The sequence below is a fragment of the Rhinatrema bivittatum genome, chromosome 2, assembly GCF_901001135.1.
Source record: "Rhinatrema bivittatum chromosome 2, aRhiBiv1.1, whole genome shotgun sequence".
Taxonomy (NCBI): Eukaryota; Metazoa; Chordata; class Amphibia; order Gymnophiona; family Rhinatrematidae; genus Rhinatrema; species Rhinatrema bivittatum.
Window position 1 is genome coordinate 70,724,879 of NC_042616.1, and position 26,770 is coordinate 70,751,648.

The 26,770-nt window shown below is 45.1% G+C and overlaps 1 long non-coding RNA gene across 1 annotated transcript; it reads right to left on the bottom strand.

Annotated features, from left to right (window-relative positions):
* Positions 1–300: 300 nt before the first annotated feature.
* LOC115084035 lies at positions 301–26,070 on the bottom strand. The gene is made up of 3 exons (XR_003854448.1): positions 25,941–26,070; positions 2,836–3,042; positions 301–1,025 (listed from the first exon to the last, which is right to left on the bottom strand). It is a non-coding gene; the product is annotated as an uncharacterized LOC115084035 (long non-coding RNA).
* Positions 26,071–26,770: the final 700 nt, after the last annotated feature.

Here is a 26,770-nt window from a genome sequence, read left to right on the forward strand (position 1 = left end):
GACCCTTTGGACTTTTTTATTAACACTTTTTTTTTGTAACCAATTTTAAAGCAGGATCCATGCTATAGAGGTGGGTGAGATGAAGAAATGTCATTTTGGCTCTCCCCCAAAATTCTTCTGTCTAAGATGCCACTGATTTTCTGTGACCTTAAGCATTAGTACAAGAAGGATTAAGGGGGGGGGGGGGGTGCTGGAAAGGCACACACATGCATTGGCCCCCGGGTGCCGGAGACCCTTGGTGCGCCACTGGGTGCGAGTCATATGGGGCCGCAAGCGGTGGCAAAGAGGAGTAGGGATTTGGCGGCCGCGAGCAGTGCCCAACCTGCTCGCGGCCCAGAAAACCACACAGCGGGCGTGATCGAGAATGAGGTAGGAGTCGGGGCTGAGATCGGGGTGTGGCGGCGAAACTGGGGGAGGGGCGCAAGGGGAGAAGGCTCGCCTAGGGCACCTAATCCCCTTGCACCGGCCCTGGTCAAGGTGACTAGCAAAGTGGGGTTTGGACAAGGTCCTGGTGGAAAAGTCCATAACACATTATTAGCCAGGTACACTAAAGAAAGCTATTGCTATCCCTGGGAACAAGTAACAGGAAATCGATCTACTTCAGGGGTGCTGCGGGTTACTTGCAACTCAGAATGGCCACTGATGGAGGAAGGGTGCTGGGCTTAATGGACCTTGGTCTGACCCAGCCTGGTTCTATGCCACGTATTTTTAAAAGAAGCAACTTCAGCTCTTTGGGGTGCCCAAATGTTTCAAACGAGCTCCAGTGAATAGCAACTTTCAATCTTTGACTGGACACATCAGTGAGTCAATGAGGTGCTGAAAAGCACAGGGTGTTCCCAGCTCTTGTTTCCAGCTAAATAAACAGAAGAGCTGATGATGGAGCAGGGTTTAGCAGTGGAGTTCAGATGACCTTGTGCAGAGAAAGGCAGGCAGTTCCTGCTTGGCTTGCTGTTAGGATCAGGGCTCTCTGGAAGCCATGCTGCTGCCAGTGGCGATGTTGGCAGCAGACTCCAAATGTGATAGATCTGGAAGGAAATGAGAAAAGGCACAAGATTAAAGAGCATGATGCAATCACTGCCCAGTGCTAAATACTTACTGGAACAAAATCAATTAACCAAGTGTCCAGGGAATGTCCTCTGACTGCTGAGAGCCTTTAACCTACCAGGATTTCTTTGACCTTTTTGCACTGGTTCCACTCCTAGGATGATTATTTGGGAGGGAGGGATGCATTTTCCTCCCCTTTTCTCCTAGTGCCCCCCTCTCCCAGAAGGCTCCCCTGCTGCCCGTCGGGGGTGCTAAGAAATAAATATGATCACATTACCTCAGTTTTATTTAATTGCCGTAGGCTTCCTGTTGAGGCGAGATGTGGGTTCAGATTTTATGTCTGATCTTTAAATGTCTTGGTAGGGAAAGCCCCCACAGTACTTATTTACCCACTGTCGACCTATGAACCAGTTAGATTGCTCAGATCGTTGCAGTAGGGACGTTTGATGATTCCTTCACTGGCTACCATGTATTTAATATGTACAAGACATTTGGCTTTCAGTCTCTTTGGCCCAATCATTGGGAGCGCAATTCCGTAGGCACTCTGGGAGTAGTTAAATGTTTTACATTTTAGGGAAAAAGCCAAAACTTGGCTTTTTAAGGAAATCTTTAGTGAGGTATCCTAGGGGAGCCTCGTCAGGAATTTTTTTGGGATCAGAATATTAGGGCCAGTAGGAGAGGAAATGGGATTTTGTCAGATATGTTCTACTATTGATTAGGTGTGCAAGTTATTTGGTTGTTTTTTCTATTAACTCTTTATTTATAAATCAGAGTTGAGATAGATATAGGGTGTGTCTTTTTATTGCTATGTGTAGATGCTTTTCTTGCTGTACAATTTAGTGCTCTGGTGTTTACATATAATTATAATTTTTGCTTTCTTTTTTATTGCAATTTTCTAAGATTTACAAACTAAGGCCTGGATTTTCTAAGATCGCAGGCCTTTATGAATCGCGCGGTACCGGGGGCGGGGGGGGCGAAGTGGGGGGGTGGGCCTGCGAAAGCCGGCAGCGATCGCACCTCCGTGGTGCAATCGCTGCCGGCTTTCGCACCCAATAGCGCCACCATGAAAGATGGCGCTATTGGGGGCTCTACTGGCAATGATAAGGTGTTCTACCTTTTCACCGGCAGCGAAGTCATCACGGAGTCGCCCCGATGCCGCCCTGACTCCTCCCTTTCCGGTTAGGACTCCGCCCCTTTCCATGTGCGATATCTATAATGGGGCGGAGTCCGCACCAGAAGGGGAGGAGTTGGGGCGGCCTCAGGGCGGACTCCGCGACGACTTCACTGATGGCGAAAGGTAAGACTCCTTATCGCCGCCAGTATCGAGCCCAATAGCGCCACCTTTCACGGTGGCGCTATTGGGTGCGAAAGTCGGCAGCGATTGCACAGCGGAGGTGCAATCGCTGCCGACTTTCACAGGCCCGCCCCCACTTTGCCCCCCCCGTTACCGCTGGATTCTCTAAGGTCTGTGACCTTAGAAAATCCAGGCCTAAACCATAAGAAATACAGTCATATCATTAGGAAAATTAACAATAAAGAAAAGAAACAATTCTAAAAAAAAATAAAAACCTTAAAGCATGATTGTATCTAATCCTCATTATTAAAGACGCACAGCAAAAGCTAAGGGGAAAAAAATAATACTATCAATATATAAGAATATTACATTCTATCTAGCTGTAATATACGATATTGCACTTTAACCCATAATCTCCATTACCAAAACACACCACAGGAAAATTATACATGAATATTTTTATCTTTAAGGAAATGTAGAATTTGTTTGTAACCCACCTTGATGTCGTAAGCGAAAGGCAGGAAATCAATTGTAAATAAATGAGATGAGACGAACTGAAGACCAAGGCCCTCAGCACTGCTCTCCAGTGTGCAGGTGTTGCCACCTTTACAGCACCTCTTCCACTCACCTACCGCCCGGGTAGACCTGAACTCTAGCGTCCTGCACTGTCAGTGATTCGGCTAATAACAGAGAAATCCCATAACCTAAAAAAAGGACGCCACAACCGAAATTAAAATGGAAAATACCAGACTGAAAAGCTCTCACAAAACGTAATCCACAGGCTCTTGCCCGCTATGGGCTTCAACCAGCATCATTCTTCTGAGCACAAAATTTACCTCACATACTCTTCCTAATGTTAAAACCTATTGCCTGTGGAGCTCAGTATATTTGTGAAGTTGTTGCCAGGGGCAGTATTTATCAAAGGTCTTGCTCTAGTGCAAAACAAAAATTGGTCTAGTTTCCCTGCAGTGCGTTTTCCATGTTTTCACTGATAAATTTGGCGAGATGTTTGCTACTGGAAGAAAACTGCTCCTGCCACAGGCTGTGCCTCTTTGGATTTGGTAACTTTTTCTGTTACCTACAAACCCAGTACCCACAGGCAAGAATCCTTGCTTCTTTTGTGAATCCTAATAATGTGGGTAATATATCTCACTCGGGGTAATGTCTCCAAATAAGTTTGGCTTGCACACACCCTGTCTGCAGTGCTTGAATCAAGGTAGCTCAGAAAATCCCTTGGCTCTAAATCAGATATTCAAGTTTTTAGGCACCGTAGGTTCGGATTCTTAAAATTACGTGCCGCAGCATCTCTGTGACAGAAAGCCTACTGATTCTACAGCACTGGGCATGCCAGAGCCCAGGGTAGTGGTACATAATTTGGTAACTGTTGCGCTCGGGGGTGGACCCTTGTCCTGAGGCAGTGGAGAACCGCCTCCTGGTTGGGACCAGGAGGCAACTTCCCCCAGGGGGTGGAGCACTGGAGGAGACAGAGGCAGGGTACAGCTTCACCACTGGAGGAGACAGAGGCAGGGTACAGCTTCACCACCGGAAGCCCAAGGTCCTCCCGGGAGGAGCCTGTAGGGACCCGGGCCTCTTGGACTTAGGTGGGCCTTGCAGGGTCTCCTGGGAAGGTGGAAGTCCGACATGCCCACGAGCAGAAGGGGAGCGTGGTCAGGTTCGAGGCAGGAGGTCTGATGTAGCAAGGAGGACCAGAAGAGCGTCGGTGATGACAAGGCGAGGAACAGAGCCAGAATCTAGGGACGTGGTCAAGCAGGCAGAGGCCAAAGTTCAGAAATCAGTCCGAGGAGTAGTCAGCAAGCCGAGGTCAGGTTTCGGAGGTCAGGTGAGGTCACAGGCAGGCAGGCAGGTCAAGGAGCAAGCCGAGGTCAGTACCAGTAAGACAGTCCGAGGTACTACCTGGGTAGATGAATAGACGAACAGGAACGGAAGGACACTGGAGTACTAGGATGCAGGAACAAGGCAGGAACAGAACTGGAACAGAATGATCCTGGAATGAGACTATGAACAGACTGGAACAAGCAGAATGATGTAGTAGTTGTGTCAAAATCATATAAGCTAATTGGTTAAGGGTGGTAATCCCCATGCCTTATGTTAGGCACAGGAGCTGTCACTCCTTGCAGGTTACCCTCATGCCCCCTTTTCTTTATTCCACCTCCAGCCTTTAGGGATCCACAGTGTTTATCCCATGCCTTTTTAAATTTGTTTACTGTTTTCATCTTCACCAGCTCTTCCAATAGGGAATTCCAGGCGTCCACCACACTCTCCGTAAAGAAATATGATGTTGGTTCTGAGTCGTCCCCCCTGGAGTTTTATATCTTGACCCGCGCTCCCAATGGAAAAAGTTTGAGGATTGCGCATCATTAAAACCTTTCAGATATCTTTTTATTTAAATTTAATTTTTATTGAATTTATTCAATATCCAAAAAGAAAGCAAAATAATACAAGATGATACAAAACAATACACATTATCCTATTAAGAAAGAAATATCTTCACAACAAGATATTCAAGCCATCACAATAACTCAATTATATAAGTCCTCATTACAACAAAGGGAGAGATAAGGAAACACTTTCTAAACTAATAGTAATTACAAAAAGCAAAGGAGATGAAGGAGGTAAGGGTATATTTTTAATCTTGCGGCCTATTCCACAAAAAATAATCCAAATTACAATCTCAGGACTTATATGAGATAAATGTTTCCAAATGCAAAGGGTCATAAAACACAAGTTTACTATTCTGGAAGGAAACCAAACGTTTACAAGGAAACTTAAGGAAGAAAGTGGCGCCTAATTGCAATACTTTCTCCTTTAAAGAAAGAAAATGCTTCCTTCTCTTTTACATTTCACGTGATACATCTGGGAAAATTTGTATTTTATGACCACAAAAGGAAATATGTTTATTCAAGCAATATTTTTGAAACACAATGGGGTAGATTTTCAAAAATGCATGTGTGCGTCCATGTGCGCGCGTTTCCCAGCGCGTGCACATGGACGCCGCGGTTTTATAACAAGCGCGTGGCGCCCCACACAGGTTATAAAATATGATTCCTGCGCGCACATGCACGGCCAATTATAATATCGACATGTGCGGGCAGGTGTCGTGTCAAGCGTGCAATGGGGGGATTTAAAGAAAAAATAAAAATACACGCGGTGACGGGAGTAGGCCTTTCTCAGTTCTCTCTCAGTCCGCTCCAATTAAGGGACTGGGAGGGAACTTTCCTATCCCCCTAACTACCCTTCCTACCTTTTTCCTCTCTTCCCTGACACCAACCCCTTCCTATCTAGGCAAATTTGTTTTGTTAAATTACTGCTTCTTCGAAGCAGAAGTAATTTCTACACTCTGGCTTGCTGCTGGCGTATGCTTCCCTGGGACAGCGCCTAATGGCTGCTGTCCCGGCCAGTCCCTGCCCCTGCCCCTCTGGCCCGCCCCTTTGAGGCAGCCTGGCACTTCTGCGTGTACCAGGAGATATGCACATGGCCGGGCCGTTTTTAAAATGCACTCGGCGCATGCAGGTCCCGGCCACACTTATATCCCCGGTATTTGCATGCTCCGGGCTTTGAAAATTCGCCCGAATATCTCTATCTCTATCTAAGCTGAAAAAGGCAATTAAAGTCGCTAGAGATGGTACAAGATCAATAGATTATCATGGTACAAGATCAATAGATTATCATGCCTGGTTGCCTCCAATAGCCCAACTGAATTTGCTTATTGCTTGGGAAGATAATAAATATTAGATAAACTTGGAATATGATTGTCTGTAAAACCCAGAATATCTTTTAGGTATTTTTTAAACATCTCGATGGGAGATAACAACCTTGTAATAGGAAAATTCAAGAATCTTACATTTTTACTATGCATTGAGTTTTACAAAACCTCTAAACAATTATAAACAAACAAGTTATCTTTTATAGAAGATACACATTCATAAAATCTGAGATATATTTTGGGTTAATGTCTGATCTAATTTAGCCATCATCCTCCAGATGTCTTTTAATGTGTCCACCTCTGGTAGCTCCATCTCTAAAACACTAGCCGATGGTGCTGAAAAAAACTACTGATAACCCAGGAGAATTAAATTCCAAGAGAAATACTCTGCACCGTGTTCAGTATAGCTAATTTACAAACCTGCTGATGCATCTTAGTTGAGATTGGAATATCCTCTACAGGCATAGTATTCATCACAGTGAGGGGAGGGCGAAAGAAATCGGAGCGGCCTCCGAGGGTTGCTATTACTATTGCTATTACTAGCAACAGTAGTTTTTGGGTACCTGCCAGGTTGTTATGGCCTGGATTGGCCACTGTTGGAAACAGGATGCTGGGCTTGATGGACCCTTGGTCTGACCCAGTATGGCATGTTCTTATGTTCCCAGGTATGCAGATAAGACACACCAGGAGGATCTGTTACAGAGGCACCATCTAGGTGCACTGATGGGGTTTAAATTCTCTGCTGTACTGAGGTCATCAGGGAGTGCTGCAAATTTTCCTGCCTGGGGTGCAGAAAGGTGGAGCCGGCACGCGCACATGCATCTAGGAGGGGCACAGCATGGCTGGCTGAGGCTGCAATGGCGGTATCCTTGCCACAAAGAGGTCCTGCACGCTTGGCAGCTTTTGGGATGAGTGAGGCTGGCCATGGGGACATTCCGTGGTTGGCCAAATGTTACAGCAAAGATGATATGCAAGCTGTTGAGGCTCCTAAATGTTCCTTCCTAAGGCAGTGAAAAATAAAGGGAAAGAAAGCCTTGGTATGGTAAAGCCTAGGAGCCCGTTGGAAATGTCACCATGATGCCACGCCTGTGTTTTGCTGAGGGAAGCAGCTGCTGCTGTCTTTAATTTCAGTGTGGTCCCTGCCAGCTCACAGTGCATGCATGCACACAGGAGAAATATAGCCATCCCATGCAGGGTCTGGTCTATGGTCTGACTGCCAACAGTACAAATAAAATCCTTCGGTTTTCCCTTTTCAAAAATATTACAGCTGTACAAAAGTGGATACTGTTTTCATCTTAACTGTCTTTTCCCTGGCAGAGGCTTTTCACAACAACTGACTCAGACCAAACCGTAGCAATTAGCTTTCTTTTTTTTTCCGCTGACATCTTATTCCATTGCTACTAAAGGATCAGACGCCTTATCTGCCGGCCTTATTTTTCTTTTCTCAGCTTCGATCTTTGTGCCAAATCTGTCTTATGTGGGAAATGAAAGATGCGGGCAGAAGCCGCTTTAGAACGAGATCAAAATCCCATGGAAAGGCTTTAGCAGAGCTGCATCCCTAAATGCACGCTGGAAAGAGGCATCGGGCAGCCGTCCAGACCCACAGGTTGCCTCCTATGGAAATGAATATGGAAGGAGATCACCGATTGCGTAAGACCTGTGGTGGCACAACGGGAAAGACTGCCATCTTCTCTGTTTCCGTGATAGATTTTTCAGAGAACTCATGTCATGTGACACACAGGCGATCAGGTAACTTTGGGCATGCAATGCACTGTAACTGAGACCCTTTTTCCTTTAGATATAGTGGCGTGACTTTGCACAGTCCTATTCCAATTGTTTACTTAATAAATTATTGCTTCCCTGCATACATTCTTGGAAATACATGTACGATGACAGAAAAAGAGTTGAAAGCCCGTCTAATCTGTCTGTTCTCTCCACCTATCTAGCTTTATCCTCATGTCCTGCAACCAAGGATCCTCCATGCTTATCCCAGACTTTCTTGATGTCAGATACAGTTTTTGCCTCCACCACCTCCACGGGCTTCCCATTATGAGTTGAAACATGACTGTCAGAGGCTGGTTATTTTCTCTTTTTTTTTGGTGCTCTAATCTGTTTACTGTTTGTGGGGTGCATGGCTACCTCTCTGTCAGTTGTAAACCAGCATTTCATCCGACCCGTGCAGATTTAAGATTATAAATGAATATTCTATGGGCTGAGGATTCAAATGGGCAAACAATAGAAACTTGGGATATATGGAATGACATTTGTTTGGCTATTTCCTATGACTTTGGAGCTTTTTTGTGCAGATGGAAAGGTGACCCCCTTCAATTAAGAACATTTGACAAGTCCGGCCCTGGCAGTGACAGTTTATTAGACAAAATCTATGCAATGTACAATAGCAAACCTAGCAAAAATTATAACAAGATTACATAAAGCATGGGACAGTACTGGAATTCCACTCCCCTCCATGTATTTCACCTCAGATTACATGGCTACCAGAACTAATATGGAAGAATGGTCATTTGCCCCATCAGTAATTTAACTGAAAAAGAGCCCCAAAAACATCAACAATTATTTCACATTCAAGCAACATTTCTTTAATTTTACTCAATCAATGCCACACTGCTTCTGGCTTCAGTACCAGAATGCTCCATATCATTAGATATTAAAAAAAGTGGTAGTCTTAATTCTTCAGCTGTCTGCAACTACAGTCTGGAACTTGCAGTCCGTTAAGTAAAAGAAAAGTTGAACTCAGGAAATTAATTCCTTCATTCAAGCAAGCTATGTAACTTTGTAGGATAAATCAATACATGCCATGAGAGAGTAGTTACAACCACATAGTTGGTCTCTAATTGCTGCCAGATGGAGGTCATCAGCAGTTCCTAAATTCAGTTGAATGTTGCCCCTCTTCCTTTGGCATTACAAAAAGGGTTTTCTACTTTTACAGTGTGCTTCAATCCAGGTTTCCATTGTGTTAGATGGAAACATTTCCAATTTGCCGGCAAGATTCCCTGTCACTCCCTCTCCACCCACCACCACCAAAAAAAATCAATGCTATGTCCTTGGTTTTTGTTGAACGTATCTATTTCCTGATGGATTAAGCTTGTATAGGGATCCTGTTAGTTTCCTACTAATACTGAGTCAGGATTATATATTTGGGGTTTGGGGATAGATAAATTGGTTGATTGTTGGGTTTGCAGCTCCCCTATGTGAAGTGCTAGCAATGGAAGAGTCCTAGTATTTTTCCAGAGAGATCACCATTTTACCCTTGTGGATCCTCTTTGCTTTTGAGGAGGCAGCATGTCCTCTGCTATGCCTAATTTTTCAAATTCTTAACTTTAAGCTTTATTGAGACTTCTGCTATGGATGAGAGTTTCTTTCCACCCTCTCATGCCGACTTTAACTTAATTTGAGTTTGGAGTGCCAAATCCTTTTGGACTCAGTTAGGTTTAATTAATTTTACTCTATCTAATAGAAGAAGTTCCTTTCATGCAAGAGAAACTTGAGATCACCAAAATTCAAGGAGAGGATGACTTCCAGCTATCCTGTGTGAGAGGAAGGAGAGGAAATGGACCACCTTAATGGCCCATGAAGAACTATGGAAGACTGGGCAATGAGGAAAGATGAGGAGGAAAAGATATCACCCTTGATACTTGTTAGGATTTGTGGGTATGTGGCCCACATACCCACATATGCGGAGCAGGGGGTGCAAGAGTAAAGTCACACAGACACAGAGGTGAAGATCCTAAGCCTGGGAGTTTCCCGGATGGAGTGGACAGGAGAGAACCGCATGACCCGTTGACCATAATACATGCAAAGGCCAGACCTCTGGCAATGATGCTTTTCCTTTGAGAATAGCTGACTATGGCCCATTTGCATCGGTTCCTTATCCTTGGTGCTTTGTGTAGTAGCGGTCTGAGTGGATGACGTTGGGCGAATGCATGGAGCACCTGAAGCCATCCTCTTGGCTCCTCTGACCTCTTGTGAACGCTCATGCAGATGGCGGTCAATACGACCGGCGAGGTCTATAAGGGAATCCAAGGCCTCAGGGAGTTCTCGTGCTGCTAATTCATCCTTTATATGCGGGCTCAGACCTTCATGGAATATAGAACGCAGGCAGCCCAGGTCCCAGTGCAATTCAGACGAGAGAGTCCTAAACTCGATGACATAATCAGTCAGTGATCAAGAACCTTGTTGCAGATGTAGATGTATTTGACGACCCAGAGATGGTCTTTCGACCTGGGTCGTCAAATACGGAGCGAAATAGGGCAAGGAAGCCCGGCAGGTCATTGAGGATTGGATCCGTTTGCTCCCAGAGAGGTGACGCCCAGGCCAATGCTTTTCCATCCAAAAGGGACAAAATGTATGTAGTTTTGTAAACTACATCAGGGAAATATGCAGGTTGTAAGGAAAAGTGCGTGTTGCACTGGTTCAAGAAGGCCCTAACAAGGGGTCACCTACTAAACGAGGAGGTGCCAGCAAGGGCACTGGAGGCCAAAAGGGTGACGCATGTGAAGCTGAGTTAGGCTTGGCAGGCGTTGGGACAGAGTCCATCCGATAGCTCAGTTGATTTATGGAGCTATCCAAAATTTCTAGAATCTTTTGCTGTTCTGTAATTTGCTGGGCCAGGCTAGTGATGGCCTGAATTGCCGAGACCTGTGCCGGATCCATGGACTTGGCAATCTGTTAGGATTTGTGGGTATGTGGGCCCTGGGCCGAGGTGAGAGATGTTACCGCCCATGGGGAGAAGCCCCATGAGCCTCACCGTCGGGAGGCAAGGTTTCAGTTGACGTCAGACACAGTTCAATTCTAGAGTCTTTATTAAAGAGGTAGAGCAGCACTACCCGCGGAGCAGGAGGTGCAAAAGTAAAGTCACACAGACATAGAGGTGCCACGAAGTCAGTGGAATGGGGGTTACCCAAGGAGGGATACCTCTGTATAGATGATACTGCAAAGGTCCGCAGAGCGGGGTTCACCGACAAGGGTTCTTCAGTAGAGATGAGATGGTAGTGGCCCGCAGAGCGGGGTACACCAATGAGGGTCCTCAGTAGAGATGGTAATGGTCCGCAGAGCGGGGTTCTCACGGCAGGAGAAGTCATGGTTCCAGGGAAGCCCCGGGGAACGGGGCAGGCAGTAGTCCTGGGTGCCAGACCTTCTGAGGAGTGGATAGCCAGAGACAAGGAGAAGGCCCCCGAGGAGCGGGTACCCAGGACGTCTCACACCAAGGGAGCAGGAGCTGGAACGAAGGATCCTCTGTGAGCGAGGCAGATTCAGCAATGAGGGAACCCATTGCCAAGTCGTAGGTAGGCAGGGCCAGCCGGCTTAAATGTCCTGGAAGAACTACATCATTACAGAAGGCACGCCCCCGAGGTTCCCGCCATGATGTGCTTAAGGCTGGCCCATGTGCGCGTGCCTAAGGGAGTCCAAGGCAAGACGGCGGTTGGCAGCGTCCGCGCCATCCAGGGAGGCCTGGGAATGGTAGGCAAGCCGGCAATAGCTGGCGGAGGCCGCAAGTCTTCCCAACGGAGTCAAAGTTGTGAAGAAAGAGGTGAGCTACAGCGGTCGCAGCCGTCTGTGACCGGGCATAACAATACTACAGGAGGAGGTAGGAGATAAAAGTTTAAAACTCTAAAGTACATCTTTGATACTTCAAACTGTCATAGGAAGGAAGCATTAAAGCTTTGCCCAGAATCCAAAGGGAGGGAAGATATCACTTAAATAAATGAATTAAGAAAATTGAAGAAGCATCTGAATTTAAGAAAGACTGTAAGAAGTCTTAAAATTAGCAAAGGTGCCTGTACCATTTGGATAATGAAGTATACAGCTGTAAAGACTTTCATCATTTGCATCTTATCAGTGAAAGAGAAATGTTGGAAAGCATCAAACAACTCTCCTTTGATTTATTTAGTAGTGACTTTATCATTCTCTAGGCTGAGACCATCAGTGCTGTGTACAAAATATTTAAGTAGAGAGAAACATTAGGCACAATAGGAGGGTCTTAAACTTTCCCCTAGCGCAGAAAACCCTGGAAAGTAAATCTTATGGTACAGTGACAGCGTCCATTTAAAAAGAAGTGGGAGATATGGCCTCTGGAACTGTTAACCGGGTTCTACCATCACAGGGGTTACACTTCATTTTTTTTTTTAACTTTGTATTTATCATTTTAAATATAATACACAAGCATTCACTTGCAAACAGAAATAGCCAATTACATGATAATAATCATAGGAAAAATAGGAGAATCTCATCCCAGCTAACAGACCACCATAAGAATGAGGGGGACCCAGAAAGGGAGTAATTTACAGAAAAAAAAAAATAAATCACATTATAGGAAAATAAGAATCTTCCAGTGAGAACGGAATGTAGATCCAACATGTTATAAAATAGAGAACAGCCAACCCATAGCAAGAGAATGAAAAAATGTCATATTAAACTTGATCCGGAGCTCAGGAGTTAATAAAGGATCTAAGATGAATAGAATCCAAGAAAACAAATTTCTCTGAGGAAAACTTAACAATACATTTACATGGAAACTGCAAAAAGAACCAAGCCCCAAGATCAACAACCTCTTGATGCATATCCAGAAAGGCCTTCCTGCGAGCCTGAGTGGCCCTGGAAAAATCAGGAAAAATTTGCAGCCTACCACCCATGAAAGAAATATTCATAGCCTGAAAATATGAAAGAAGAATTGTCCCAATCAAAATTAGGAAGAAAAAGTCACAATTAAGGTAGATCTATGAGCCACATCTTCTAATGAAGTCTCGAGAATGGTAGAGATTCCCAAGGATTCACCTCCAGTATTCCTAACATCTTGAGCAGCACCTGATCCAGCTATCCCTTTAGTTGGAAAAAGATAAGAGGCCTTATGGATCAATGGAAGAGCAGATTGAGGAAGCCCAAGAACATCTTCCATATAAGTCTTAAAAAGCTCTGAAGGAGATATCATCGAGACCACTACTGGAAAATTGAATATCCTGAGATTAGCTGATCTGGCAACATTCTTTAGTGACTCCAACCATCGATGCATTACAGAATTATCTTGAATTAAGGTGTTATGGACAGACAAAACTTTACCCAAGTCTCGTTCCAAGATGGATATTTTTTCCATATGAGCAGAGGCAAGAGTCTCCGGAATCCGTATTCTAGAAACAAAAGTATTCACTGTGGTGTTTAGGGATATTAGAGACTGCTGCACAGAAGCAAGGACAGTCCAGATGTTCTCTAAGGTTATGGGAGAGGAGGCAGGGAAGCGGAGATTGCAGTAGGCCCACCTTGATGTAAAATAGTTGGAATTCCTCCTGCAACAGGCTCTCCAGCTGTGCTTGGCGATCCAAGAGAAGGTTGAGATGTCCCTGAGCCTTTATAAATCTGCAACGTTCCTGAGCCAAGTCCCTGCTCGCCCGGGCTTGGGGCAACCACTGCAAACACCCCCCTGATCGAGGGTCTGGGCTGTCCTGACTCAGAGTAACATTGACTTTCCTGCAGCCGCAACAGGGAAGGCGGAGATCTATCTCAGGGCTGAGTGAGATATCCGGAAACGCTTCAGGTCAGCACTCCGCTTCCTCGGAGACAACGGCATCGAAGGCTGGCTCCAACGGAGTTGAAGCGCAGAGCAGCTCTGGGATCATTGATTGACACGTTAAGGAATTTTGCAAAGGGGCAGGGGCATCCACTCGAAGCCTTCTGCATCTTTTAACCAAACTGAAAGATAGGAAAAAGAATAAGAAAGAAATAACTCCAGAGATCTCTTACATAGAGTCCTCACCCGACACCATCTTGGATCCCACCTCCTGTTACACTTGATTCTTGACCCATCTGATACTGCCATATATTATACTTTCTACTTGCTTTCTTATTGCTTCCTAAAAGCTTTGGCTAGTAATAGGTTCTGAGCATGAGATAAATGCACCTTACTCAGTTCTTCATGTCTGACAAAGGTCATTCTATATTTTAATCTTATCTAGTAACAATGGAGGACTGGCCTATTGGTTAGAATAATGGTCTGAGAACCAGGGTTGAAATCCTGCTTACTCTCCTCCCCCACTGATACTCCTTTATGGTCTTGGGCAAGTCACTTTATCTCCTGTTGCCTCAGGTACACTATTTGGGGCAGAGATTTACTGAACTTGAATTAACAATAATGCTATAAGGCACCTTGAGAATTAATTGGAAAAGAAGGCTAAAAATCCAAATTATTATATTATTTTCTGCGGGGCTCCAGGTCACAGTCTGCTTGCTGTCACATTGCTCCTGTTTTTGACTTCTATTGTTCCTCTGGCAGCTTCCTTCTTTTGTAAAGTTTTATGAGAACGTTTAGGGCTCTGCTTGCTACAGATGGCCTGCAGGCTTCCGTGGCATGGAAGGTCATGCAGACTTTGGCTCTGTGTACAGTCCAGGGGTTCATGGCAGTGCCAGCCAGGCTGCAAACAGCCTTCCTTTCTGTTGGGTGGGTGTAGCCTGCAGAGGGATGATTATGGGTGGAGAAGCTCATGCTGATGAAAAAAAGCTAAAAGAAAAAAAACTCAGTGCAAGCCAGATTAAAAAAAAAAAAAAAAAAAAAAAAAAAGGGCTTGGTAGCTAAAAAAAACAAGGAATTGGAAGTCCATTCAACCAAAAGAGAAATTAACTCTCCTACACGTGCAGTCTCACAGAGCAATGGTCATGCTGACAGGACACTAATGCTTGTTCTTTTTGGACAGCCCATAGTCTTCCCGGCCACATCACGTCTGGGGGAACGGGACATTTCTGACTGAACTGGACTGCTCGGATGCATCGTACTGAGGGCCCAGGTGGTGAGCGGCTCAGAGCATTCATTGCAGGCCTTTTAGAGAGACAACCATTTTGATCTACTTCAGCAATTTTCTTCTTTAGGCAGGCATTTATGCTCAGTCAATGCCCCTTCTAGATTAGGATTCACCTTGGGCTTTTAACCTAAAGACAGCATTAACTGACAGTAGTGTATCTGTTTGTCTGAGGTGTCGGTGGGAGAGGATGGTAATGTCTTTTCTTAATATTAAATAAAGAGAAGAATTTTACACGATCATAGAAAAATCTGTAGCAGAGCAGGAACATCAGAAGGAGTGAAACGATGAAGGGGACTTGAAAAAAAACAAAAACTGGAAGACTGGAAAACAAGCTGCAGTGCTAAAAAGTGTAAAATCACTACTTATCATTTGGAAGGACAAAACGTGGAACTGTTAAACAAGAAAGAGATCTAAGCTGGCAGATGGGGCTACATCCTGAGAAGTGCTGACCAGACCTGTTGGGCAGACCAGCTGGGCCAATTGGTTTTTACTTGCTGTTATCCACTATGAGGTAGATATTCAAAATTAAATGGTTAAGTAAGTTAGCCGGCTAAGATTTTTCCTGTTATCTTTCAAGGGATATTCAGCAGCACAGCTATGGATTTTCCACACATTTTAGTACATCCCTGTTTTTCTAACTTTGCAAACTCCCATTCTAATACAGACTGATCCTTTTGGACTAGTCCTGTTTCACTGCAGAACTACAAATACCAGAATGCACCGGGATGGACAGCAGATGCCAGATATGTGTTATATCTGACTTACTGTACAACAAAGTTCCTTTCAAGTTGCTGTCTGAAGCTTGAGGTCATGTGACACAATAATATCTGTGCCAGAGCATCTGGAAACTGCCAGCCTGAGATAATATGGTTGACTGTGCATCCGCATGACTGTTTAAATGCAGTGTGGTGTGCTTCTGCATAGTAATCACTTGCTGCTGCGTCAAATAAATTCTTTTTGAAATACTTGTAGTCTATAATCATGAACAGAGCAAGAGGGACTGATGTTTACCAGTACTGATCTGGGCCACTCGAACTTGCTTGAAGCAGTTGCCTGTTACGACTGGGCTCCGGTCAGGAGTCGTGAACACCACCCAAAAGGGTGGCTCCAGGTTGAGAGAGACAAGGATGGCTAGAACAGAGTCTGGGTCTAGGCTGGGTCAGGGCAGGCGGCAAGTAGCAGTGTCTGGGTCCAGGCTGGGTCAGGGCAGGAGGCAGATAGCAGTGTCTGGGTTCAGGCTGGGTCAGGGCAGGCGGCAAGTAGCAGGGTCTGGGTCCAGGCTGGGTCAGGGCAGGCGGCAGATAGCAGTGTCTAGGTTCAGGCTGGGTCAGGGCACAGGAAGCAGGACAAGGCAGGTCAGAAGGCCCGTAGGCCACACACACACACAGGGGGCCCGTAGGCCACACACTGTAAGCAGGGCAAGGCAGGTCAGAAGGCCCGTAGGCCACACACACACAGAAGGCCCGTAGGCCACACACCGTAAGCGGGGCAAGGCAGGTCAGAAGGCCCGTAGGCCACACACACACAGAAGGCCCGTAGGCCACACACCGTAAGCGGGGCAAGGCAGGTCAGAAGGCCCGTAGGCCACACACACACAGAAGGCCCGTAGGCCAAGTATGAAAAGCAAGGAAGAAGGCCCGAAGGCCGCACAAGGCAAGGAAAGGCCCGAAGGCCGCGCAAGGCAAGGAAGGCTAGAGCAGGGAGCCCAGGTGAGTTCGATGCCGAAGCACCGAGGGAACTGTCAGGCAGGGTTATAAGGGCAAACCCAGAACATAGAGTGGACAGAGGAGATGGACTGGGCCTGTTAGAAGAGCCAGCACTAGAGGGACCCCTGGTGGTGAGGCGGTTGCACTGCAGCCAAAACTGTAACATTGCCATTAGCTGAACCAGGTAAGGAGGAGACAGGAGTAAAGAAAAGCACAGCAACTCAGTGGATAAAGGATGCCTCAGATCCATGTCTTGCAGTCAGGATTCTGAGGCTCAGACATTTTTATCTGGAAATATGCTGAAGCCCCATAGTTACATAGCTGCAAATGATCCATTGTTTGACCTGCACAGGCTGGGATAAAGTGAAGAAAGATACTGATGAGTCAGTCCCTGGGTGGTCAACCACTGGTCCCAACACAGAGGCAGACGCAGAATTTCCTGGGTCCCCAATATAAAGGTTCAGTCCATCTACATTCATGCATCATCATACTAATCCTGGCATCCAAGATAGAGAGGCTGAAGAGGTTTACGTAGTGCTAAGGCAGCCTGGCTGGGTCTTGAACCTGCAGTGTGGGCTGTGCCCTGCTGTAGCACCAGCACAAATAAGGATAACTAGAGATTAGAGCAGTGCCACTTGTCAATGAGATTGTACAGAATTTTTTATACAGTAAAAATATGTATAATTTAAATGTTCAAAAGTCAAATTATTTGATGTCAAAATTGAACATAAATATTTCTCTGTCTTGTTATCAAAGTTTATTTTCTCCTTATCATATTATTCTCAGTCTTCTGCTCCCATTTTGCCTGTGGTCTCCCAATCTCTTTTTCTGGTCTCTTTCCATTTTACTTTTCACTCTGTGTTTTTTCCCTCCTTTCTCCTTCCATATGTCTTGCCACCTCTTCCTCGCCACTTCTTTACTTTTACTTGTCTACCATCGCTGCACATATCCTTTGAAGAATCTTAGAAAGCTGTCCTTTGGCCTGTTTGTGCTTTTTCTAACCCCAAGCTACGCTCACTGTGCAGGTCTCATAGAATTAGCTAGAAGCTGTTCTGTGCTTTCAGCTGTAATAACTTTCTCCACCTCTGCAGCTGAAGTCAGTGTCTTGCACTGACTAGAAATAGTACAAACCAGAACTTGTGGCTACTAATGGTAAAACTTTTAGAAAGACTTCATGGCATAACATTATTATTCATAAGGTACAGAATCTGCTAGAAATACTTTTAGTGGTCAGAATCTGATACATCATGTTGTTGTAAGACCATCCTGAAGTGATATGCTCCATTTACTGTGTACTAAGTAATGAGCTACTGTTTAATAATAAATAACTGAAATGATATACCAGTCTCTATTTCCTGATTTCTTCAGATTAGCATATAGCTGTGCTGTCTCCTTGCATGCAAATAAAACACACAATTAAATATATATTACCAGAGTAACCGGATGTGGTTATTGTCTGGTCAGGGGATTGGCAGAGCCCTGCTGAACTTCCCCTGATTTTTGGGGATCCTTCATCTATCTTGCCCCTTCTAAGCCCTCCAAGTTACCCTCTTGCCTCCGCTTCCTTCCTCCTTCTCTCTTTTATGCAGGCCTGACACCCAGCTCCTCTTGCCAGCCCAGACTCAGGCAGGGTAGGCATAAGCCTGGGTTCCTTTACCTAGGATTGACAATCTTCCACTAATTAAAAATCAATCTCAAAGACACTGTTGCAAGTAACTCTGGAGGAAACTCAGAATTCACAGACCAAGAATACTGACTATTGAATTCATAGTTATCTTGTTATCAGCTTCTTGTTAGTCTCATATAAACCTGGAAATTGTAGTCCAGCCAATATTTGTGATAAGTTTTGAGAAGAAAGGCAGCATGAGCAAAGACACTCAACTACAGGAAAGCCTACTTTTTTAAGGTTAATACAATCGGTCATTTTGCCATAGCACACTATTTTTTTTATAAGAACCGAATGGACTTAACATTTGTACACACCATTTAAATATGCATTAGAAAGTAAAGTAAACCTCATCACCCTTTTAAAAATAATATCCACAGCATACTTCAATACTAGCGATATTTCCCATGTGAAATTTTTGTGCACAGGTCACTGCTGACACCCACACACACACACATCCCACTGTGAGTAAAACGTGCTCTTTATAACAAATGAGTTTCAGTCAGCCCAGTCCTTAAAGCCATTGCCTTGATACTTATTTCCCATTGTGAGGATAATTTTCAAAACCATTTATGTTGGTAAATATTGCTTTTCCTGGGTAAAATAGCTTGGCTGAAGATTGCCCTCTTCAGCAGACCTGAATTTAACAATAGACACACTATGCCTGTGCCTAAGGCAGCAAAAATCTGGGGGTGGCAGGCCAACTGAAGATTTGCTGCCTTTCCACTGTGCTGAATCTTACTCAGCAGAGAGCATTCTGCTTCCTGCTCCAGCCCCTCCCTCCCCAGGAAACCAACAAAGAACAGGAGGAGAAGGAAGAGGAAAGAGGCAAGAGAGCACAGAGCAGAGCAAAGAAAAGCTACTCTGTTCCCTAATCCTGTCTTGGAGGACCAGGAGAGGGGAAGCTTGGAGGAGGCAGAGCAAAGGAGAATCATTTTGGGAAGGTGAAGAGGGGCTGAGAGGGGAATCATTGAGGGTGGAGAAGGGCTGGGGATGAGAGAGGATCGGCTGGGGAGACGCATGTATTTGTGTGTGAGGAAGAGGGGAGCGGGAGCAGCAATGTTTCCACGTGTGAAAGAGAAGGGTGTGTTTGTCCATGCCGGACTGGATGAGAGGTTAGAGAAGATAAGGGAGGTGATCAAATCTGCAGATAACACAAAATTATTCAAAGTTGATAAAACAGCAGTGGATAGCAAGGAACTGCAGAAGGACCTTGTGAGACTAGGAAACGGGGCAACTGAATGACAGATGAAATTTAATGTGGAAGAGTGTAAAGTGATGCACTTAGGGAAAAATAATCCCAACTGCAGGTACTGTACATCATGATGGGTTCTGTATTAGAAGCCATTACCCAGGAAAAGGACCTTGGAGTCCTTGCGGACAATATGTTGACATCTCCGGCTCAGTGCACGGTTAACTGTCATAAAAGCAAATAGAGTGTTAGGAATGATCCAGAAAGGAATGGAGAATAAAACAGAAACTATCCTATTGCCTCTGCACCTTGAGTACTGTGTGTAGTTCTAGTCATCCCATCTCAAATAAGACATAACGGGACTAGAAAAGGAGAGGAGGAAGGTGACAAAAAATGATAAAGGGGAACATCTCTCCTATAACGAAAGACTACCCAGGCACTTCATCTTAAAAAAGAGATGGCTGAGAGGGGACATGATAGAAGGTTATAAAATCATGAGTGGGATGGAATGGGTAAGTTAATGGCTGATCATTTACCCTTTCAAATAATACTAAAACAAGGGGGAACTCTATGAAATTAAAAACCAGCGAAATCAAAACAGATCGTAGAAAGTACGTTTTAACTCAATACACTGTCAAGCTGTGGAATCTGTTGCCAGAGGATGTGATCAAGATGACCAGCATCATAGGGTTTAAAGGAGGTTTGGACAAGTTCCTGGAGGAAAAGTCCATAACACATTAGCCAGGTAGACTAAAGAAAGCTATTGCTATCCCTGGGAGTGAGTAACAGGAATTAGATCTACTTTATGGGCTCTGCCAGGTACTTGCGACCTGGATTGGCCACGGCTGGAGAAAGGATGGGCTCGATGGACCTTGGTCTGAACCAGCATTGTAATTCTTATGTTCTTAAGAGATGAGGAATGTAAGAAAGAGCAGAACTGGATCATAGCAGGGACACTGCCCTTCTGCCCTCCAATTCATCACGATTCAGATCCTGCCTCCCTTGATCTAGGGATGTACACAGAATGTTTTGTTTAGGATTGTTTTTCAGTAAGCTTTTTATTTTTCATTTGTTGTTTGTTTTGCTTTGTTTATTAGAATAAAAAAAAAAGAAAAACTTAAAAAAAAAAAAAAGGTAGGATCAGCTTCACTGTGAATAAAAAAAACACATCTCCGGCCTGGTCCCATCCCTCTGTCTGCCATCTTCATGGGGCAGGAGCAATACACAGTTGCTCCAGCCCTGCTGGTGCAACAGCAGATTATGGCACCAGTCAACCTGAGGACTGTGTCATTCTGAAAATCTGTCATGAAAAGCAAATGGCCAGCCCCATTTTGTTTTAAGTATATTAGGGATGTGCAAACATTTGAAACAAATAAAGAATCCAAACCAAAAAAAGCCCTTTTTCAATTCAGTTTGTTTCAAATGAAACAAATCCTTGAAGGCTCCAAAAAAACCCAAAATGTTTTTTTTTCATTTCAGGACATAAGAACATAAGGTCTTATGACCTGCACATCCCTAATGCATGTACTATTTTGCACCTCCTCCACTATTCACATAAATGGGTTCAAAGTCAAAAGATACTTTAAACTCATCTTCTTTGCAAAGGGACAATAATGCAAGTATTGTCCCTTTGAAAAATTTGCTAAAGTTAGTGAATTAAAAATGCCCACATAGTTTGCACTTGTGTGGTGTTGGGCGCCCCGTCCGCACTCGGCCCGCACACGGGCCTGCTCACCTCTCCACATCCTCTGCAGATCCCGGGTCAGCCTCTCCATCAACAGCCACAAGCTCCTCCAGGCCTCGGCGTCCCGCGGCGGCAGTTGCTGGGCCTTCCTCAACGCACCAGGCCTCACGGCGGGGCTCGGTGTTCTCCATGGCATCGGCCCCGCCCCTAGGCATGCACATGCAGACCGCCCAGTCCCTTATAGGGCCAGGGGCAGGTCCAAGCTCCGCGGTGCGCCCTGATTGAACACAGTAACATAGAAACATAGAAATGACGGCAGAAGACGACCAAAAGGCCCATCCAGTCTGCCCAGCAAGCTACGCAGTTTATCCATTTTTTTTTTTATCTTCCCCCCCACCCCTTTTATTCTCCCCCTCCCCCGTCACTATTGGCTTCCAGCACCCTCCGGCCCCAATTCCCTTCCACCCCTCCACCAATGCAGAGAGCAGCGCCGTATTCGCATCCCAATGAACATCCAGCTCAATCAGGGGTAGCAACTGCTGCAATAAACAGCCACACCCCTGCCCCATACTCTTACCCACCTCTGTTTTGCTTGTTTGTTTTTTGTTTTTTTGTTTTGTAGAAAAGGAAGTGCCTGCCTGCACTTCCTTGCCTTGGCAATCGGGTCGACACGTGTGTGTACTAGTTTGCCTCCGTGTCTCATCGCCTGTTCCAGTGTCCTCCTGTTCCAGCGTCTTCCTGTTCCAGTGTCCCCTGTTCCTGTGTCCCCAGGTAGTACCTCTTGGACTGACCTCTGCCTGTTCTTGACTACGCTGCCCAGATACTGACCTCTGCCTGCTTGCCCGGCCACGTCTGACTTCCGGAACCTGACCTCTGCTTTGGCTGACTACTCTCGGACTGACCTTTGGAACTTGACCTCTGCTATCACTGACCACGCCTCCTTGATTCAGGCCTTGCTCCTAGCCTTGTCATCACAGGCACTCTTCTGGCCTTCCGTGATCCCTCAGGCCTCCAGCCTAGACGTCGACCGCGCACCCTTGATCCTGGTTGGCACACCTTTGAACTTCCTTTCTGGGAGACTCTGCGAGGCCCACCTAAGTCCAAGCAGCCCGGGTCCCCAAAGGCTCCACCCGGGAGGACCGCGGGCTTCCAGTGGTGAAGCTCCAGCTAGCCTCTGTCTCCTCCTGTGCTCCGCCTCCTGGTGGCAGGTGCTTCCTGGGCCCGACCAGGGAGCCGTCCTACACTGCTCCAGGACAAGGGTCCACCTCCAAGCGCAACATGTGGGCTCTGAGAACTGCCCTTCTGTAACTATCAAGATATTTTAATTGATAAATATGGAGTAATATTTATAGTTTATCATTTTATATTTATGATGTTTATTGTCAATAAACTGCCCAGAACAGGTTCTGGAAATGGATGGTATATAAATTAATGTAAATAAATAAAAAAATGAAATGATTTTGCACTGAAGCATAAACTAGTGCAAAACCTTTCCATATCCACCTCCAGGAAGACAAACATCAGCGAGTGCAGTGTGGAATACAGAATAATGCCTTCAATTTTATATCCAAAAAAACCTGCAAAAAACTAAAAAAGAATGGCAAGACATAAGTAAACCATATGAAGAGGACAACATTAGGTTACCTTAACTCCTTTATTTTGCATCAGACCAGCCCAGACAACATCCCTTGGTTTCTGCATGTGAGGAAAAGTAGTTTCCAATGTGCAACATATGTACTGTTCCTCTCAGAACACACTCTCTCTCTCTACAACTAGCACTTGGCCAAAGTGTTTCCAGGCCATCAAGTTGTGTTGTGCGGGGCGACTGCCTGCCTTTTGCTGCCAACCTAAGTTTAACAGAGGTTATGCTCAGCCAGCTGAGGCAGACATTGGAATGGAACTCAGGAGGAACAGGGAAGTGTCTGGAAGTTTGTTTTCCCAAGCGGATGAATCCAAGCTCTGTTCAGAAGCTGGTGGAGGTTTTAGATAATTTCGACACCGTACAAGGTCACGGACTGAGGCTCTGCACCCTAGCTATCCATCCTATAACTTAAATTCCAACACTTTGAATAATCTTGAGGAACTGTGAGGTGAGGCACTGCATTCCTTGTACCAAAAGTCATCCTCTCTTCTTATACTGTGGCATTTTCATTGGAGATGATTTAGCTATTTTTAACAAAGCAGTTCTGTAAGTCTTACTGTTTCAGAAGAAATGGACAACAGTAAAAAGGCCTGAATGCCTCTGAAGGGGAATTCTGACAAAAAGAAATGGGCTGAAAATGTAGTGGGGTTTCTGTGCATTGCAAGGCCGCGTGGAAAGTTTTTGCATCGTGAGGATTAGCTAATCGCCTCATGTACACGTTCTTTACATGTGATGAGCACTATTAGCTATGCACTTGTTTGGACATGCGTTTTAGAGGTGCTAATTCTAGTTTTGCATCGGGGGTTATGGATGCACATCCAAAACACGCATCCAATCGCGTGTTGAGCCGTGTGCTAGCCGCAACGCACGGTATTGCATCAGCCTGAATATGTTGAATCAGCATCGGAACTGACATTAATAAGAGAGCTTGGAGTGAATCTTTATGTGCATAAGCTCTGCTCATTTGCAATAAGGAAACTAAAAAAATAATCAATTTATGAAAAGTTGGGACCTATGATTAAAATCTTTAGAATGATGGCAGAGGAATGTTCCTTACTTTCAGGCCCATTCTATAAAGTGCGCTCGGCCGTGCACACTGTTTAACACGGGTTTGGCCGCGTGTTTTCGAGGGGGCGACTATTACCCTTTATACTGTAAGGGGTTTAGCACCTTGAAAACACGCGGCCAAACCCCCTAAAAACTAATAGCGCGCATCACATGCAACCAAAAATGTAAAAAATAAAATTTAAGTTTTTAAAAAATGTGCCAGCCGGTCCGGTTAGGAGAATGGACGCTCACTTTTACCGGCGTCCGTTTACCTAACCGATCGCTGTCTGCGAGTTCAGAAAACCGATGTTCGTAAAATTGAGCATCGGTTTCCTGGACCCGCTGACAGAGCCACCTCTCCTGGGCCAAGGAGACATTAGGGACGCTTAATCACCCCTAGCGCCTCCTTTTCGCCCGACCCCCTCATTTAAATATAGGATTGCGCGCCCAGGAGAGGTGGCTGGGCACGCGTTGGGAGAGCTGACGCTCAAAACTGACAGCCCATTCTCCTGTGATCTTTACAGAATCGGCCTGTTTAAATAGTTACTAGGAGCTTTTGCTTTTAGATTCTTATTACAGTCTCACATCCTAACACTGCTTCTCCACATCCGCACTAGGGTGGGCTTGCCTGATTATGAAGCCTGCTTCTGGTGGAAATTGGTCTGTGACAGCACACTGCCTGTAGCACAGATCAGGCAAAAGAGTGAACTGGAACTCACAAATACACCTCCAGTGAAACAGAGCCACCAGTTACATCATTTTGCTAAAACACAATCGGTTTTACTCACTGCTGGTGACCTCGCTCCTAAGAGAAATGCCAAGCCAGACCGCAGTTTTGATCTCAGTGTCTGTGGACACTGTTCAGAGGAACTGGTACTAAGGATGGGAAACAGATTGGCCCGGCTTGTTCCCAATAACCTTCAGCCATCTACTAATGGCATATTACTGACAACACTTGTGCTGTTCTGGTCTCTGAGCAAATACGAACCACACTATCAGGCCTATGCAGAAAGGTGCATTCAATCCGATGCATTTGAACGTGCATTTTCTGGGCACAAAACTTACTGCTGATGCAGCGAGAAGTTTTGTGCCCACTGAAAATGTGCATTCCCTAAATGGGAGCACTGCTTAGCACCCTCACATGGAAATCCCCCTGTAAATGCAGGGAGACTGTATCTGGCCAGCGCGCTTCTTTTAGTGCTGGAAACTTAAATCCTGGGTCAGGGCTGGCGTAAAGTTTCCAGCGCTGTGAAAAAAAATAGAAAAAAAAAAAAAGTCTGGAACTCTTTGGGTAAGTGCTTCCACTTAACCGGATAATTACAGACTTATCTGGGTAAGTGGCGGCAGTTGACAGCATTTAACTGGATAGATATTGACTTATCTAGGTAAGTGGCAGCAGCCACCACTGCCACTCAGTCAGATAAATACTGATTTATCCATCTATCTCTGGCAACGGGAAGCAGCTGCCAAATTGTTGCATAAGTCAGTACTTATCTAGCTATCTGGTGCAGGTCCCCCCTACTTAGCTGGATGAAGTATTGTCAGGGATGCCTCCACCCCCCCTTCCTGATGCACAATGTGTGTCATGTGCCGAACACACATTATAAAGTTTAAGCGCGTTTTTTAACTCCCGATGTATTAGCAGAGTATTACCTTATTGCATCCGAAATGAAAACAAATAATAATCCAGGCATTAAAAGCTTGCGCTGAAAATCAGCGCACAGTTTCTTAGCACCCAATTTACTGCATTAGACCGTGCATGCTGGTTCGATGGCGTGAGCCAGGGATAACTGGGCCTGATATGCTGGATTCTAACACAGGCCTGAAGAGAATAAAGGAGGATTCAGCAATTCTCTTTCATCTCGCCTCCTTCTAGGGAAAAAGCACGCACCAAGAAAACAATGTGTGGTAAGCAGAACATGGATGGATTTTCAAGGGTAAGCAAGAAGGTAAGAGGAGAATAAAGAGGAGAAAAATGCTTGACCGCTAATACCCAAATCACACACAAGCAGTTGGAATACATTTGCGATTTGAACAGGAAATGTCCCAATCTAGAGAATTAGAAAGCATTCAAGAGAATGACTCAATTGTAAATTATTTCCCTAGCATGCAAATATTTACAGTTTATACTACCTACCGTATGGTCCCAACAATGTTGTTGAAAGAAGTGAAAAGCTAGGACAAGCCTCAGAAGGTCAAACTGGTTCCGGATTCTGAGCTTTTGGAACCTGATTCAGCTCCAATCTGGTTGTTTAGATGTGGGAACATCTGTCCACAGCTGTTCTGATTACTAATTAAACAAGAAGGAGACTAGGGGTGAGAATTAGCAGTTAAAGTCTCACTGAAAGAAGATGGCGTGAGCAAATCAATTAAATTTCCGTGGAGGTGGCTGCAGGAATGCTGGTCTCTAAATCCTAATGTTTCTCTCTTTATGCCATTGATTGATCATCTGAATTTTAAAACAGGCATGGATAATTCTCCGTTTTGTAATGGGAAGCTGAAGGCATTATAAATTTGGGGAAATTGATAGATCATAGCTCCAGATAAATTATGACCTTGGAACAAGTTAACACGAAGTGGAATATTTAAAATTTGCACCCTTTTTTTTGGAGGGGGACTTATTTGCAAATCAGACAGACATGTTGACTCCTTAAGGCAGATATCCAGCTAAGCTACTAACTGGTGAATTGGTCAAAGCTTTGCAAAATGTGGCTACAATAATAACCAATAAGATTTAATTTGCTATAAGCTATGTCCATATAACCAAAAAAAAAAAAAGTTGCATGTAGAGAAATTGACAGAAAAGTGGTCGGCTGAGCTGGCAGACAACATATTAAAGGAATGTAACCCCAGCCCGGTGTGCATGTCCTGTACAGGTAGGGCCATAACAGTATTTGTAAGTTCTTTGGGGCAGGAACCTTGGCTAGCTGTATCACTATCCCCAGGGTGTGGATTCCTTGGCTCGGG